The sequence below is a fragment of the Gracilinanus agilis genome, chromosome 1 (assembly GCF_016433145.1).
Source record: "Gracilinanus agilis isolate LMUSP501 chromosome 1, AgileGrace, whole genome shotgun sequence".
Taxonomy (NCBI): domain Eukaryota; kingdom Metazoa; phylum Chordata; class Mammalia; order Didelphimorphia; family Didelphidae; genus Gracilinanus; species Gracilinanus agilis.
This window is the reverse complement of record NC_058130.1, coordinates 756,478,472-756,495,415: the sequence shown is the minus strand read 5'-3', so window position 1 is coordinate 756,495,415 and position 16,944 is coordinate 756,478,472.

Sequence of the window (16,944 nt, the reverse complement as noted above, 5' to 3'; positions counted from 1 at the left end):
GACAGGAATTACGAAGAATCACAAAAAGGAAAAAAGAAGTAGTAGTAAACAGATCTTAAGTTGACTCAATGCATATGATGCAAAACCAGCAGAAAGAGCACTTTGTACTGTTCTTTGCACTTAACCTCATTTGGTCCTCATAGTGACCTTACTACAATTATTTTTGCCTCTTTTGAAGATGAGAGATTTAAATGCTTTGCCTGTAGTTGCATAGCAAGTAGGTGTCAGAAGTAGGACTTGCATTCAGGTTTTCTTGACTCCCAAGTTGAGTCTGCTATCTGATGAGCCACACTATTTCCCCAAAGAAAGTCTTAGCAAACTGTTGAAGATACATTTTATTATAAGATTTAAACTGGACTTGGAAGGGATCATAGAAATTATTTAGTCCTTTCATTTTACAAATAGACTATACCTTAATTAACACAAAGTTAATTTTTTGAAAAAAATTTTTTAGTATTTCAATTCAAACTTCTCTTAAACTTGGGATTTCTTGTTTATAAAACGTGTATTTTTATACAGAAGTAAGTAACATTGTATGGTGGAAAGAGCATTGATTATGGATCTTGTAAGGCTGGGTTCAAGTTTTGTCTGCTACTTTACCAATTGTTATCCATTTGCCCATGCAAATTAATTAAATTTAGTACTGTAGATACCAAATTCATGATATTGTTGTGAAGAAAAAGTTCTCTATAAATATAAACTTTCATTCATTAAATGTATATTTGTGAATTATCTCTTCTTTGCATTTAGTATTAAAATTGTTTACAGTTCAGATCACTGAGAATAGAAGAAAATTTCCTTCTATTTTCTTCTATTCTAGGCAACTTAGTGACCTTGAAATTTTAAACAGTGATGAGAATCATATTTGCATCATCACGAGACTTAATAATTTCTTAATTAAAAGCTCTTAGGATGAATAAGAACAGCTTTAAAAATCTACATGTAGATTGGAACTACTGTCCCAGGGCTTCTCATTAGCCAGTTTGATTATACTTGTGATGTCTGAGATATGTGTTTGTTCCATGCTACAGTTAAATGTTTTGTTAAGCTTTCCTAATATTTAGCCAAAGGAACAAGATCTGTATGCCCATACAACTTCTGGATGTAAGGAATTAAATTAAGGGTTTGACTAAATATGTGAGAATTCTAAAATAATGTGGTGGTTGCCAACTTAAAATATTATAGCTCAAGTCAAAATGACTTAATAGCTTTTATTTACAAAGAGATGGAAAGAGTGAAAGTAGAGAAATACAAAAAGAGGATAGAAAAAATGTCTAGCTTATCACACTAAATATTGCTCTAGTGCTTGACTCAGCCCTATAGGGTTTGTTAACCCTCAACCAGAGGACCCGATGTTCTACCCACGTGGCCTCTTCCAAGAGGGGAACGTCTCTCTGGAACTAATCTCTCTCCAGAAGCCAGGAAAGGAAAGCCAGCTACTCGCTCACCCAAGAAACAGTCCAAGAGCCAAGGTCCTGAGTCAAAGCCAAGGTCCAAGTCGCAAATCACCTCTAAGAGGCAGATCACCAGCCAAAGATTCAAGCTGAAACCTCCCAGCTGAAGACTTTCAGGACTTTTTAGTCACCTTCTGTCCCTTCCCCTCTTCACAGGGGCCAATCACAGCTACCAAATTGCCTAGCACTGCCCAGTGGGCAGTGACTGTGGGATCCACTTCTCATCCTCTGAAGGTGTCAACTCTTCTCATAGGATCCACAAGTTTCTGGTTGATTTGGGTTAACAGGGTGGAGCTCTCCAAGTAAGTGACTGTGAACTCCCTTACTTAGTATTAAGTAGGGGTATTGTAGGGGTGTTTTCAGTTTTGGGCTGATTAAATTAAAAGTTGCTGATTGATAGACAAAGTTTGATTCACACTTCACATGGAGGAAAATGTTTATGAGTGCTTACAGCAGCCAGGGCTCTACCCTTGGCCATGTCCGCTGTTATGATTAAAAATAATAAAGACTGATATAAATATAGAAATTAATAGTTTAATTAAAGCCATGGCCATGCTGGTAAAATATATACAAGACTGCACCTATCTTTTATATTTACTGCCGGAGCCCATCTTCTAGCCAGCCCCCAGGAAGGTCAAGAGACCTTACTTTCGGTTCTCCTCCCATTTAAACTGTCCTATGCGTGGGGACACCAGCGTCCCCACGCCCAAAGAACTGGTAATTGGAAACCCGTTGGACCACGGGAAATGTAGTTTGATAGTCCCCACGTGTCCATAGAAAATATATATATATACTTTTAAATGGCATCTCCCAAATTCCAATTATACACTGCTCAACCTTTTTTGTAATGACTTAGATGGAGACTTAACAGATTTCTGTATTATATGAAGCCTAGATGTTGACTGAACCAGGAGACTGAACATCTCAGGAAGCAAGCAGGATGAACTTTCACCAGGGTGAAGTGGAGAGGCCTGCCTTTCTTTTGGGAAGCTCATTTGTACAGATTTCCAAAGTGACCTCATGGTCCACCACAAAAATACAAAGAGATGCTAAGTGGACACCATGACATCAAATCCATATCCCTTTTACCTCCAGGAGCCAAGCCTTCTGTTTTGGCATTTAATGCCATTTTTCATCTGGCCCTGTCCTACCTTCCCAATCTTTTTACACCTTCCTCTTTATGCCCTCTAATAGCACTGGCTTCTTTTCACTACCTTGAACACTGCATGCCCTCCCCTACTTTTCAGCCTTTGTACAAGTTGTCCCCTGTATCTGGAATGTTTTGGTTTCTGATCTCAGGCTCATAGTTGCCTTTAAGATTCAGTTCAAATCTCACCTACTCCAGGAGACCTTTCTGGTTCCCCCCTAATTACTAATGCTTTCCTTCTCTGCTCCTTTTATCTGTTGTATAGATCTCATGTCTAAGTGGTTTGCAAGTTGTCTTGACACTGTCTGTTATAGCACTTGACATGTAATAAGTGCTTAACAAATGTTTGACTTAATTAAAATATGATGCCCAGAATCAGGGACACAGTATTTAGATAGAGCTCAAATATGAAGAATTGAGAATTCAAACTCCATATGAAAGTTTGCAAAGAGACCATAATAATGTAAAGGAAAACAATGCAAAAAGACTATTAATAACACTGATAAACCCTTATAATATTTCAGGAACTGCGCTAAGGGCTGGGGTTATAAATGAGGCAAAAGAAAGTCTTGACCCTTTAAGGAGTTACATTCTAATGAAACTCAAATCATAGCTGGCTTGTGTCAAAGAGATTGGAGCCCTTCATAGGAGGGGCTTAGGATTAGAACTACTTAATTAAAATCCTTCCAGCAAAATCTATCTGAAGTACAGAATGCAGAATATTTCTTCTATCTGGTACATCTCCTTATCTCTTAGAAGGGATGGTGGGCCCTAAGTTTGGAATGAATCAGATGCTCTTGAATATGATCAACATGTCTATTTGTTAAGAATTTTTTCCTTAAAAATGAGGGGAAAGTACTTGACTTGAATTGTTGAAAATGTGTTGTATTTGGAATTGAAGGACCTAGGTTTGCGCCAGCTGTGCTACTTATTATTTTAAAGACAACTGTGTGATCTGAAGCCAAATCGTTTAACTTCTCTAATTCTTCTTTTCTTTATCTGTAAAATGAGGAGGTCAGTAGAACTGACCAGTTGCTAAGCTCTAAATTTCTGATCCTACTATATAGGTTATATTCTCATCAATAGGTGAAGAAATTGCCATTCAAGAGGCTAATGACTTTCCTGTGGTCATAGAGCAAGAAAGTATCTGAGTTGAGATTGGAAGCCAGGTCTTCCTGACTGCCCTTTGCCAGGCTGCTCCTCCTTAATCTTGAAGAAGAAAGAACATTATCCAACTAAACAAAAGCCACGAATGGGACGGTTGGGATGGGAATAGAGATGCCTGGCCTCTGGCTGAGAGGAGTTTGGTATGTTTCCTAGTTTTCAGTTATTTGAAAGTGTACCATGTGAAAGGCAGTATAGTGTAGCAGAGAGGTGGAAGGGAAGACACCATACTGAATGTTTTATAAATCCTTACACCAAAAATAATCTTGAGAGGTAGATGCTGTTATGATCCTCCTTTTGAGGAAATTGAGGCAGAGGTGAAGTGACTTGCTCAGAGTTACACTACCAGTAAGTGTCTGAGGTTTAATTTGAACTCAGATCTTCCTGACTCCAGGTCCAGTGTTTTATCCACTGCACTACCCCAGCACCCAAGAAGACCTTGATTCTGTCCTTCCTCCTACATATGCTATCAGTGTATGTCTAGACCAGTGATGGGCAAACTTTTTAAATAGGGGGCCAAAGGAAAGGAAATGCTCATCTGTTAGTCTATTTCTAAGGCAACTCTTTTGAAGTTTCATTGTATTGTATCCTACTTGTATTCGTCAGATTAGGAATAATGTCGGCTGGATAGAACATTTCAGGGGTCGGCATCTGGCCTGCCCATCACTGGTCTAGACAAATCACTTAACCCCCTCTTAGCTCTGGGCAATGACAATACTGTGTATTGGTTCCAAGGCAGAAGAGTGGTAAGGGCTAGGAAATGGGGGTTAAGTGACTTGCCCAGGGTCACACAGCTGGGAAGTGTCTGAGGCCAGATTTGAACCTAGGACCTTCCATCTTTTAGGCCTGGCTCTCAATCCACAGAGCTATCTATCCAGTTGTCCCCAACAACTCTAAAGGTGAAAAGAAGCTTTCAGTTTGTATTGGTAGAGGGAGTTTCCTTAACCAAGAGTTCACTATAATGAGATTGCAGGACTGTTCCCTTTTTTCATTCCTGTTATGTGAGGAAGTTGAATTATTTTTTGTGAGGTTGACAAGGTTATTAACTAAAGTCCCCTCCAACTTTAAGATGCTATGCTGTGATTTGCTTTGGGTTGCTCTGGTGGGCAGAACTAGAAATAATAAATGGACATCACAAGAAAGCCAATTTTGTCCTGAACTTTCTACCAGTTAGAATTTTTTCTCAGTAATGGGAGATGCTTAGGCACTGGCTGCATGACATTCTTTCCAGCTCTAAATCTGTTCTCTTCTCATCCTCTTCCTGGGATCTAAGATCCGATTGAAGGGATTTCTACTTTGAGTAGGAAAATTGGTATTTCAAGACAGACTAATTGGAAATTCACATAAGATTTTAAAAAGTAGATGATTTGAAATTGAGGCTTGGTATTAAGCCTAGCACACAGAGAGTTACAACTCAGGATTTTTCAGAAGCCAGGACCTTGTCAAGTAAGAGTTGGGGAGGGGAGCTTGCACATGAATGCCACTGGAGTGGTCACTGGCAGTGCTTATTTGGCTCATGATTGCTGAATTTAAGTATTCATTCTGACTTTATCCATAGCTTCTGTAAGAAGAACTGGAGTGAGAATGGTGGGTGAGCAAGGACTGATTAGGTTCTCTCTTTATTCTTAGCTCCTAGGCTGGATCCATCAGGTTTTGTCCTCACTCTTCCTGTGCTCTACCTCAGCCCTCAAATCTCCCAGCTTCTCTAGGGATGTTTCCCAGATACCAATGTCTGTCTGTGGATCTAGTCTTGACTTTCTTTTGTGATTTCAGTTTTGTATTTCCAGTGGCCCTCCAGAAGGCCATCTGACTGCCCCACTAGGATCTTAGTCTTAACTCAGCTAAAGCAGAGTTTATTATCTTCTCCCAAAATTTGCTTTTTCCTAATTATTCTTGGCTTCAATGTTGCAGTTCAGTTGCAGAAACCCTGTTTCCCTGTCAGGAAATTTTAGTCTTTCTCCTCCCTTAGTTTTTGTATCTATTCAGTTTCTGAGTGTTGTCCCTTTCTTTACATCATGGTCCAGGTCCTTCCCCCCCCCCCCCCCCCCTTTCTGGACTATGATGGCAGCCTCTTATCTTTTGGACTCTGTTATCTTTCTGTTTGTTTTTCATCCTGCTGCCAGAATGATCTGAAAAATGGTAGGTATAGCAGAGATCCCTTAATTTGGAATCAGAAGATGTGGTTATATATAGGTTTATTATTGCAACAGCAATTTCCTCATGAATAAAATGGGAATGATTCTTGCATTTCAAGCCTTATTAGGGCTATTGCCAGTCTTTTTTCAGAATGGGTGTGCTTAAAGATGTTCCATGATTCCCTCCACATCTAGCTAGCTTTTGGCTGTCATTCTAAACACTCCTTACACAATAGGCTTGCTCCACCCACCCTTTCCTGTCTTATTTTTGATTGCTCACCTTGGACACTTAGACTTGCCCCAGCTCCTCCATCTCCTTGTCTTGGGTGTCATACCTTCCCCATTGTTACTTGAATTTTTATCCATTCTTGGAGCTAATTATTAACTCAGATCCTATCTCCTTCTCATGGGGAACCACCTCTGATTTGGTTATCACACATTGAGCTTTCCATTGCTTTTCCCTTGTGTACTTTGGGGTATTGTTTTGATACTTCTTGTACTCCTTAAGTAGTAATATGTTTCTTATTTCTCTGTTAGACTGTAAGTTCTTATTGAGGTGAGGGCTACCCAAACTTCATTCTTAGCACAAGATTTGGCAAACAGTAAGCATTTAAAATTTTTTTCATATTCATTTTTGTAAGTGAATAATCTTATAAAACCAAAACCCCAAATCATGTACTCAAATAAACAAGTGATAAATCATATGTTTTCATCTGCATTTCTTCTCTTTTTTCTCTGGAAGTGGATAGCATTCTTTTTCATAATTCTCTAAGAATTGTCCTGGATCATTGTATTGCTGTTAGTAGCAAAGTTTATGATATTCAATTGTTCCACCATATTACAGTTACTGTGTACAGTGTTCTCTGGGTTCTGCTTATTTCACTCTACATCAGTTCACTTAGATCTTTCCAGTTCTTTATGAAATCATCCTGTTCATCATTCCTTAGAGTACAATAGTATTCCATCACCATCATATACCATAATTTGTTCAGCCATTCCCCAATTGAGGGGATATCCTTTTAGTTTCCAATTCTTTGCTGCCACAAAAAGAGTAACTATAAATAGTTTCTTTCCCATTTTTAAAAAATGTCTTTGGGATACAGACCTAGGAGTGGTATTACTGGATTAAAAGGTCTGCATTCTTTTATAGCCCTTTGAGTATAATTCTAAATTGCCCTCCAGAATGATTGGATGAGTTCACAACTCTATCAGCAATGCATTAGTGTCCCATTTTGCCACATTCCCTCCAACATTTGTTACAATAGGCATTTGTTAAAGAAGAAAATATATTTTGTTGGATCTTCATTCACTTTCATGAATGAAATTTGTTGGGGAAGAAAAGTGCACTTTCAGACTTAGCAGTATGAAAATTGGAAACTGGAAGATACTTCAATTAGTTAAAATATTAAGACCAATTTAGAATTTAAAGCTATTTATGGTCTGGAAATTTTATAGGAAAATGTCACAGGAATGTTTCTGTGGGAAAAAGATGCAAAGAAAAATCAGGAACTTGAACTCTCCTAACTTCATCTCACTCCCTTTCTCCCCATGCTGGCAAGCATTCATTTATGAATCCAACATCCACAGCATCACTAATTGGAAAGGGCTTCTGAAGCTGTTCATTCTATCCCATCCAGAAAAGGATAGCAGTTAGGGCTACTTTTTTTTATTCCTTTAGTTTCCTAACCTTTTGGAGATATAGGAATATGGTGATTTATTAAACCTCTGCTATCTGCAAAAGAACTCTCCTTTAGGTGCTAGGGGAGGTGTTGGTGGAGGAGAGGCTACTGGGAACAAAAAAATAATTATTGCCCATTGTAAGGTGATATATTTAGTTCCATTCACATACCACAATTTGTTTACTTATTCCCAGTTTAGTGGATACCCATTCTACTACAAAAAAGGAGCTATTACTATGTTAATATAGAGAGATTCTTTTTGTCCCTTCCCTTCTTGGTGGGTAGGAAGCTACAAAGTAGTAGTGTCAGTGGATCTTGTTTTTTTAAAAATATTAAAATCTTCCACCTATGAGACAACACACCGAAGTACAAGGGTTTAAAAAAAAATATTTAAAAATTGTTTTCCAGAGTGGTTGGCACCAATTCACAGTCCTCCAGACAGTGCATTAGTGTGTCTTAATTTTAGTCTCCAAAATTTACAATATTTTTTTAAAAATTATATTATCAATGTGTCCTCTAGCCTCATTATTTTTTTTTTTAACCCTTAACTTCTGTGTATTGGCTCCTAGGTGGAAGAGTGGTAAGGGTGGGCAATGGGGGTCAAGTGACTTGCCCAGGGTCACACAGCTGGGAAGTGTCTGAGGCCGGATTTGAACCCAGGACCTCCCATCTCTAGGCCTGACTCTCAATCCACTGAGCTACCCAGCTGCCCCCTACAGTATTTGTTAATTGAATGGTTGTGAGGTAAAAACTCAGTTTGTTTTAATTGATATTTCTTTTATCAGTTATTTGAAGTATTTTTTCACATATTTGTTGACAACCCATTTTCCTTTGAAGGCCTTCCATAATCTGCTCTTTTCCTACTTATTCCCCATCTTTTGTCCTCCACACTAGTTCTGCCAGCCTCTCATGTTAATTTTCTCCTCAATGGCTTTACCTATGTTCCCTTTCGACAGATAATCCAAACCTGCTAAATCTTGGGACAAGTCTTCCTTGAAACTTTCCCTAGCTGCGTTTCCCCTCATTTATCTTCTTTTATCTAAACTCCAGTGGTATCTGTAGTCTGTCACTCAGTGTTGCACCTAACAGTGATTCCTACTCTTGAGGAGCTCTTGGAAATTGAAAAGTGCAGATTGGAGCAGTAAACCCTTCCTCTAGTTTGGGTGACTGGCAAAGTATGCAATTACCCTTTTTACCACTAGATGGTGATTTTGTTTTGGGAAGGAGAAATGACAGGTGTGGGATTCTGCTTGGTGGTATTTTTAGAGCTGGAAGAGCCTTAGAGATCATGTAAGGCAGCTAGACTTGAAGTAAAGAGACATCTGTTCATATTCTATCCTATCATTTGGTGTAGTCATGGGGAAGTCACTTAACCTTTAAAAGGACCCTGTTTAATACTCTTATGATATATCAGAAGTGCTATGGGGAATGAATTTTGCAAACCTTAAAGTACTTCTAAGTGAGGGATTTTTATTATCCAACCCTCTTAGTTAAACATTAGGAAAAAGTCCTAAAGTGGTTAAATGTCTTATTCAAGATTGGCTATTTATTGGCATATTCATTGACTGATGGGGACTGCTGAACGAACAGGATTGTTCTAGCTGACATTCCTTCTTAACTCTGAAAGGTGTAGAGAAAAAGAGGTTTTCCAGGACCTCTTTCCATTCACTGCTTCAGTGTAATAAGGGAATTCTTTTAACTAAGGAAAACATCAGGAAGAGGATCCAAGAGAAGAGATGAATCAGCATAGCATATTGTGTAAAGAGCACTAGACTTAGATACCAGAAGACCTTGGTTGGAAATGTATAACTAGGGCACATGGGTAACAAGTTAGCTTCTCTGGGCCTCATCTTCACCCCTGACCTTAAGGAATTTGAATGTCATTTCTTAGATCCCTTATACTAAGGCACAGAGAATATGAATAGTTTGTATAGACTGGCAAAATGCCAAACTTCAGTCTTACTATATTATATCATGTTATGTGTTATGCTATAATTATTTGTCTTTGTTTTGCCAACTAGAAGGTAAACTTTTTGAGGGTAGGATTCCTGATTTATTTATTTTTCTGTATTCCTGCAATATTTTATTAACAGGTAATTTAAAACAAGGGTATTCAGTAAAGACTAAATTGTTAATTGATTGAAGGTATTTGTGGCAACTTTATCTTAAACTAGAGGTACCTTTTGTCAATATTGCCTCATCACAAAATTCCAGGGAAGAAGGTATAATAATTAGGTTTTTATGCAGTCAGTAAATTACTGAGAAATTGTGGTTTTTGACTCCATCGATGACTTTGAGAAGTATAGAAATCACAAAAATTAGTTTGAATATGACCTAGACTTTGGCTACATAGACCATATAGTTTGAGGTCCCTGGAATGACTTTGTTAGGTTCCTTAAGAAAGCTAAGGAAATAACACCTTTTTTTTTTCCAGTGCAAAAAAGGCTTTAGAAAAAAAATGTCAAAATACTTTTTAAATCCATCTTCTCCTTGACTCTTCTGGGCCATAACATATTCATATTTGCCACATGAATTTGTGGGGGGAAAAACTATTTTAATGTAATGGCATGATAGATGGTTTGCAGTGCTTTAAGAATGGCAGAACACCTTATATACTCATTTTTGTATCAGCATGTAATAGTGAAGGACTTGAAACTTAGCAACATTAATCAGCTAATTTTGTATATTAACCACTACAAACAATTAATTAGTAAGACCCATTTATGATACAGATCATGGTGAAGAGATGGTTGATAAAGATAATTTCCGGATCAGTGCTGTGGAGGGTACAGATGTTAGTCTACAAGTATTTATTAAACATCTACTATTTACAGATCAGTATGCCACAGAAAGATAGGAAAATCTGTTTGTATGTGATATAGAAAAAAGATGTAGAGAATGTTGACTTTATGGATTCATAGGATAGTTTTTCTTCATGAATATTGTTTTCCTAGGTTAGTACTAAAGTATGAGAGATATTAGTGATGATCTTCTGGTTGCTGAGAGTAATGTATTAATTTTGAGCAAATTTTAAACCAGAGTTTCTAATTTAACATGTAATGTATGCAGCATGATTATGGTAAAACAAGCATTGGATTTGGAGTCAGAAGACCTGTGTTCAAATCCTGGCTCAGATAGACATGCATTGGTCAGGTTATTGTTTCTTTCCGGGCCTGTTCCCTCAATTAGGAAATAGAGAGTTGGATTAGATGATATTAAAGGTCCCTTCTATTTCTAAATCCTTTTTACATAAGACTTTACTTATTAATTAATTCATTTATCTATTTGTTTTAATCCCTTACCTTGTCTTGGAGTCAATACTTGAACCTGGGCAAGTAAGTTATTTACTTCCCTGGGCCTTATTATACTCCTTCTCTACAAATTGAGAGGTTGGATTAAATGGCCCCTTCCCAAGATAATTCTATGAAACCATTATTCTGTATTGCATAAAGACATGAAAAAAAACTTAAAGTATATGAATGATATATAGAGAATTAGATGGATACTCATTAAATTATAGTTAAATAGATAATCAATATAAATATATACATATATTGTATATAGAATTTATAATAGCGGCTAGTGCTTTCTATTAATTCTCATACATTTTACAGAAGAGGCTGTATAGAAAATAGTGAACTAGTCTGGAGAATGTGGGTTCATGTTCAAGTTCAGACTCATGTTGATTGTATGACTTTGGATAAGTCATTTAACTTCTTGGTATTTTGTTAATTCTCTCAGACTTTAAGTTGTAGAATCTTTTCTCAAGTTTATTATTTTTATTTATATATTTTATTTTTAAATTTAAGTTTATTAAGTTGCAGAGCATTTATTAATAATATATTATTATATTAAATATTTTACATTATTATACATTATAATTAATAATATACTGACAATAAATAATAATAAATAATGCAGAGCATTAATTAATAATAATGTATAAACAGAATGATGATGTTCATTTATTTTTCAACTTGTCTGTCTCTTCATGACCCATTTGGTGTTTTTTTTTTTAAGCCCTTACCTTCCGTCTTAGAATCAATACTATGTATTGGCTCCAAGGCAGAAGAGTGGTAAGGACTAGGCAATGGGGGTCAAGTGACTTGCCCAGGGTTACACAGCAAGTTACAATTTCTTCACTAACGTGCCTCATCATTTCCCATCTTGCTGCCTGTAACCTTCTGGACTTCATTATGCCCCTGTGCAAAGAACTCTTCTTTCTGGTTCTTCCCTTTTTGCCTTTTAGCTTGTCAGGTGTTGCTTCCCTCCATTAGATTGTGAACTCCTTGAGGGTAGGGGATTGTTTTTAGCCTTAACTATTGACTGATTCAGTGTCATCAGTCACCAGTTCCTATAAAATATGAAAATTATGCCACACTTTATATTTTTAATTCCAGTTACTTAGATAAATGGCTTCTCCGTCATAAGTTCAGATGACTAAAAAGAAAAAGCAATGCACAATTATTGTTCTTTTCCAGGGCCTGAATTTTTAGGTTGTTTTTCTTCTTTTTCTTGCTGCTGGTACATAATCATTTTACTTCTCTGTTATCAATTGGGGTAAATTAGAGTGAGTGGTAGTATAGGTTTTAAACTACTGGTTAAATTTTACTGTACAGTACTTTTTATTCTCTCTTTTGTAAATTTCTAAGATTTAATTATATGCTAAATCTCAGTGTAGGTTTCAGCCATTTGCCATGAGAATTGAAGAATGGTAATCTAGAGGTAAAAATCATATATTCTTATATTTTAAATTTGTTTTGGTTTTTATTGATACTTATTGTTTTCACGTTATTTATGAATGTGAGTGCCCTATTCTCCATTATTCAAGCAAGCTGTCTCTCCCTTTGCAGAGATAATATAAAAGAGGGAGGTAGGCATTTAAACAAGACTATAACTCATCAATTGCAGTGGATAGGCTTTGTAGCCTTCTGCATCCCCATTTCTGTTCCCCTTTTTCATAGAAGGGCGTGAGCTGTATTTTCTCAGTCCTTCTCCAGGGCCAAGTTTGTTGATCATTAGAATTATTAAAAGTTTAGGTTGTTGTTCCTTTTCTATGTATTTGTAGTAGTTTTTTTTTTGTTCTGATTATTTCTGTATTAATTCATATGTCTGTGCTTCTGAATTTTTAATATTCCCTCTTTCTCATGACATAGTAGCATTCTAGCACATTCATGTACTCTTTAAAAACAGTTTCTCAGTTGACGGATATCGACTTCACTTTTATTTCTTTGCTCTTACAAAATATTCTTCTTCATATAAGACCTTAAAAAACTAAATAAAACATTTAAAACTCAAAGATATTTAAAGTCACTTTCCTTAGCACATCTCTGTTGAATTTGCAATGAAATCATGTTGCCCAAAGGAGAACCTAGTAGTAATATTTTTTTTTTGTTGACCAGCTCATAAGAAAAAGTGTAGTTTAATATACTATGAATCTTGAATAAGACTATATTGTTCTGGGGAGCAGCTAGGTGGCTCAGTGGATTAAGAGCCAGGCCTAGGAATGAGTTCCTGAGTTCACCTCATATACTTCCTAGCTATGTGACTCTGGGCCAATTACCTACCTCCACCCCCGCCCTTGAACCAGTACACAGTATTGATTTTAAGACAAAAGATAAGTTTTTTTAAAAAAAAAGTATATTCCCAAAGTAACTCAAAATATTTGACTTTGTAATGTTTTTAATGACAGAAGTGCCAAAATAACAGCTCAATAATGTGTTTCGGTAAACTGTTTTATGAGAAATTTTCTTGTGTATTAAAAAATAGAACAGGATTATAGATTAATGTTTGAAATAAATGCTAGAAATATCTCTTCATAGTAGAGAATTTACTTTGTGCCAGGCACTGTGCTAAATTCTGGGGATCTAAAGACAGTCAAAAAGGCAAAAAGTCTTATCAGGGGAGACAATATGCAAAAGAGTCAAGAAATTCTGAGTTCACATCTGGCCTCAGACACTAGTCATACAACCCTGAGCAAGCACTTAACCTCTGCCTTAATCCACTGAAGAAGGAAATGAATGGTAAACCACTCTAGTATCTTTGCCCAGAACTCCATGTATGGTTCACAAGGTCACAAAGAATTGGACATGACTATTCCAACAGCAACAACAGGGGAGACAAAATGTAGAATAACTGTACAACAAGATAAGAGACAGGATAAATTGGATGTAATAGATGAAGGGGGATAGGGAGAGGAAAATGTTTTTCACATGTAATTTATCTCTAAAATTAAAAATGTATATTTTTTTTCTATATCACATTTACTAATATATTCTTTTCCTCCTTCCCTCACAAGTAGTGGGATCCCTTTTAATAAAAATAGAGAAAATCTGTGGAGTTAAATCAACACATTAACTAAATATGATATTTGATATAATATCCTATGCTTATTGAGAAGGGAGATAGGAACATACATTTATTAAGCTCCTACTATGTGACAGGCACTGTGCTAAGCATTTTACAAATATCTTATTTGATCTCTACAGTAACGCTTTGAGGTAGATGCTAATACTTCCTTTTTACAGTTGGGGACACAAGTAGAGCTCATGATCACACAACTAGTAAGTGAGGCTTCATTTGAACTTGGGTCTTCTTGACTCCAGATTCAGTGCTCTATCCACAGCTGCCTCATTTACCTGCTTCCATAAAGATTGAAAAGAAGAGCATTTTTTATTTCTTTTTTTGGGGGAATCAAGCTTGATCATAAATTCATCCAATGAAAAAAATTCTTAAATTTTCTTGTTTTTATATCATCTAAATTTTCTAGTGTTTCTCTCCCTTTCCCAGAGATCCTTTTCCCGTATTGAAGAATAAAATGGAGGTGGGGATGAGAGGGTGCGAGCAGGGGAGGATAGAGAAATTCAACAAAATTCAACAATATAAGGAAAATGCTCAACATCGTTGGCTTACATCTTTTTCTCATACCTTTAGTCTCCGACAACTACAGAGTTATGGAGGGTAGTGGATAAGGGAGATTTCTTCTCATACCTCTTATTAAGGAGTGAAACTTCATTATCATTTTGCAGAATTTAATTTTTAAATTTGTTTAGATTTATTTTTAGTTTTTTCAATGAATAAAAAAAATTTTTTTTCCCTCTTTCCTGTTTCCCTTTCCTCCCCTCATTGGGGGAAAAAAGGAAAAACAAAACTCCTGTAACAAAAATAGTCAAACAAAACAAATTCTTTCACTGACCATTTCCAAAAAAGTACAGACCTCAACAGTCTTTATTCTCAGACCATCACTTCTTTATCAGAATTCCTTGAAGTTTTTGAATCTTTCTAAGTTGTCTTTACAAGTATTGTATAAATTGTTTTCCTGGTTCTGCTCACTTCACTCTGCTTCAGTACATATGAGTCTTCCTAGTATTTTCTAAAATAATCACCATTTAATAATAGTGATAACGGCTAACTTTTATAGTACCTACTCTGTGCCAAGCACTGTGTGAAGTGCTCTATAAATATGATCTCATTTGATAGGTGAGATAATTAAATTATAATGATTATAATGCACATAGTAATTATAGTGATTATAGTACAATATTTTAATGCATGTGTTACTGTAATTTGTTCAGCTGTTCCATAGTTGAGCGTTTCCTTGTTTCTAGTTCTTTGTCATCAGAAAAAGTTGCTATGTTTTTTTTGTACATATGGGCCCTATTCTTTTCTGATCTCTTGGATATATGTCCCATATTTCTGGGTCAGAGAATGTATACAGGTTAGTAACTTTGGGGGCATAGTTCCCAATTGCTATATAATATGACTGGACTAACAGCTCTACTAATTTGTCTATTAGGGTATAGTTTTCCTATAGCCCCTCTAGGATTTATCATTTTCCGTTTCTTGTCAACTTTGTTCATCTCAGATGTTAAGTAGAACTTGAAGAATTACTCTAATGTGCATTTCTCTGGTGACTGGAAACATTTTTTTAGCGTTGTTGGTTTTTTAAATTTTTTATTGATAACTTTGGTTCTTTTTATGTTGCCAAAATTTTTTCTAGTAGCTTTCCCCTTCCCCTTTTCCCTTCTCATATAACCATTACAATAAAATTAAAGACAGAGTTAGCAAAAGTACTCAATGATTCATCACAAGAAGTCTGAAAATACATGCAATGTACCACATTTGTGGACCTCCCACCTTTGCTCTGCAGTTTAGCACAGTACCTGGCACATAGTAAATGCCATATAAATGCTTATTACCTTCCTTTCTTCCAGTTGAGGGTATCTTCTCATTTCTCTTCTTAGAAGCCTTGGCTATTTGTAATTTTGCAACATTGACGTTGACTAGGTACATATATTTTTGGGGAGTGTAGATCTTTATGTTTACATTGTTGTGATCATTGTGCAAATTTTTTTTACCTCTGCTTATTCTGCATTAATTCATGTAACCCTTTTCCATGCTTTTGAATTCATTATTTTTTACAGCATAGTAATCTTACATAATATTTATGTACCATAATTTGTTTTGTCATTCCTTTGTTTTGGGACAGGCATTCATTTTGCACTTCTGGATCTTTGCTGTCAAAAAAAAACAACGTTGCTATAGATATTTTGGTGTATATGGGTATTTTCTACTTGATGATGGCCCTCCTTGGAGGATTAGCTTAGGAGTGGAATCTCTTAGTGATTCCTTCCCAAATTCTCCAGAAGACTGTCCTGTCTGTCATTCCCACTCTTGCTTATTCGTCTCATTTTGTCTGTTGGCTGCTCCTTTGCTGCCAAATATGTTTATATATACCTCACCATGTTAAAAAATCCCTCATTTGAGCCATCCATATTAACTATGTTTGTGACTAAACTCCTTGACACAAACTTTGTGAAGCTAAACAAAATAAAATTCATTGGTTAGAAACATAGATCTAAAATCTTGAGTAATTTTTAGAAACACAAATGAAAAGGTGAAAACATTTTTAGGTTTCATTATACTATAAAGCAGCAGTCATTGAAACTTACTAGTTAAAATGGAAACAGCAGTGGAATAGACTAGATAAGGAAGAATTAGAAAAAACTGAACCGAATAACTAACATTCATAAGTCTGAGAATTCAAATTACTTCTTGACAAGAATTTCTTGGGAAACTGGAAAGCAGTCTGGCAAAAATTAAAGTAGAAAGTTTTAGATTATGTGAAGAAGTTGAAGAATTTTATATAAACAGCATTAATGAAAGTATGCTAAGACAAAAATATCCTTAATTTGTAAAAAATATGAATTTTTGCCTTGGAAAAAAAATTTTTTAAACCCTTCTGTCTTAGAATAGATGCTAAGTATCCACTAAGTCCCTGCCTTACAATCTTTATGAAAGATTAATCACCCCCATTTTGAAGGTTGGGAAACAAATTTAAGAAATTGATTGGTAACTGACCTTAC